Genomic DNA, 2,378 nt, shown 5'->3' on the forward strand with positions numbered 1-2,378 from the left:
CCCCAATAACAGTAAGATGTATCCGACGGTGCCAGTTATTGCATGTAGACAGCAGTAGAAAAATAAGTACCATGGCATATTACAAAACAGCTACATCACGGCCGAGAACACGTGCCCATGTTACACCATCCGGGAATAGTGCAGCACTTCGAAACTAGAACCGTCAATAAATTTTGAGCTTGAGTCTCACCACATTCCAAATTACTATTCCTATTCACACCAATATATTTAATTGCAAACCTGTTCACACCGATCACAACCTAAACCGTTTCCCACTTAGGAGCGTATTAGTACTCGGTTATAAATACTACTATGCCAAGATGACTACACATTCCTCCCCAACTCCTCACCACAAAAGCAAAAAAGTCATTCAACATCGTTCTCTTGCGTCTGCCATGGCTAGCGTGAGTTCTGGGTCAAGAGATTACCACCAAGGAGAGGCGAGCATGGAAGCGGAAGCACGAGAGATGTCTCGCCTAGCCGCAAAAGCGGCCGACATGTCCCGCCGTGCGGCAGTAGAAGCACAAAGGTCCCGCCACCCCGCCGAAGCAGCACAGAGGTCCCGTCGCACCGTCGATGCAGCAGACTGGTCCGGTCGCGCTGCGGAAGCAGCAGAGATGTCCTGCCGCGCCGCGAATGTAGTAGAGATGTCCTCCCGCGCCGCGGCGACCTGGGGAAATGTCTCACGGGCAGGCGAGGACTCTTACAGGAGCATGCATGCGATCGTCCATATCCAGATGGATCAAATCTCCGTCTGGATGAAGCTGCACGATGAGATGAATGCCTTGTTTGAACAGGCTACCAGCATCATCCGGCAAGTAGGGGAGGGCAATGCGAAGCTCTGGGCCGCGCGCAACATGCTGAGGGAGAAGATCTTCGGAAGGGCGAAGCGGGCGGAGGAGACTGTACCTTGTTGAAGAGGACGGGCGTCATCATCTAGAAACTTATGGACGAGAATGCCATGCTCAGCATCAAGCACGAAAGGTTGGTGGAGGAATCCATGGTTGCCACCGAGCAGCGTATTAAGACATGAAACTGATGAAAGAGATCATCGCCGCTCGCCGCGAGAACTAGTCTCTGCGACCTACAGTGCATCAAGAAAGTAGAGATCAGCGAGCCAGATCGTTTGTATGCGTCTTCCTTCTTCTTTTGCCCTTGTGTATTTCAGGCGTAGCTGCTTGTGGCTTTTTCTCTCTTAAATATTAGTCGAGTGAGACATAGCCACGCCATTAAACAGGGGCTCGGGCGCCATTAATGGAGACCTTGGTAGAGAGGTGGGCGGCAGATGGAGGTCAAAGGGCTCTCCTCCCGATAAGCACGCACAGAGGTCTGATTGCATGCGTCCCGTACTTAAATAGCTACCCTGCATGGCGCCTCCTAGCTAATACGAACAGGGGACGCGTGGCGGTACATTAATGGTAAGTAGAACGCCCAAGGTTTCAATAATACTTGTGTTTCCAATTGTAACGTGACATTACTTGTTCCAAAATAACTTTTTTGATTGTTAATGTGTGCGCCTTCGCAAATCAGATAGCAAAATTACCACATCATGTTGGTGCCATGTCATGACACCAAGCCAAGTTACATGATTTTCATGTGTGTTTTGGATTTACAGGAATTAAAAAACCAAGTTTCTCAATGTTTCCGGCCGAGCCATGATGCCCAAATGTTTTAATTTCATTACCATTTCTTGCATGGGACCTAGAAATTTACCCGAGGACACACATCTAATTTTTCAACCAACTTTGGTGCACTGGGGCATGTGCTTGTAGTTCAAATTTGAATTATGCAAATTAAATGACCATAAACTCAATTAATGTATAAAAAAGGCCGAATGAACCCAGAATAATCCCAAACTTTAACACGACACTCATATAGTTCTATGTTGCCTTTGTAAAGAAAATCAAGGGGGGGGGGGCAGCGTATATCGTTTCGCACACAAAGGTGACACGTTCCCTCTCAGAACCACGAGCCTTCTCAAGAGAAGCTACGGTTTGCAAGAAGCTAATACCAAAACTTGTTCCAATTCAGCCAAATTTTTTACCACAGCATGATAGTACCATGGCATGACACCATGCCAAGTTTCATGATTTTCGGGCGTGTTTTGGATTTACAAGAATTTTAAAACAAAGTTTCTCAATGTTCTCGGTTGAGCCACGACGCCCAGATGTTTGAATTTCATTCCTGTTTCTTGCATGGGACCTAGAAATTCACCCGAGGACACACATGTTATTTTTCAACCAACTTTGGTGCACTGGAGCATGTGCTTGTAGTTCAAAATTAAATTATGCATATTAAATGACCAAAAACTCAATTGATGTATAACCAAGGCCAAACAAACCCGGACTAATCCCAAAATTTAACACGATAGTCATATA

Source organism: Triticum dicoccoides, chromosome 2B (genome assembly GCF_002162155.2).
Source record: "Triticum dicoccoides isolate Atlit2015 ecotype Zavitan chromosome 2B, WEW_v2.0, whole genome shotgun sequence".
Classification (NCBI taxonomy): domain Eukaryota; kingdom Viridiplantae; phylum Streptophyta; class Magnoliopsida; order Poales; family Poaceae; genus Triticum; species Triticum dicoccoides.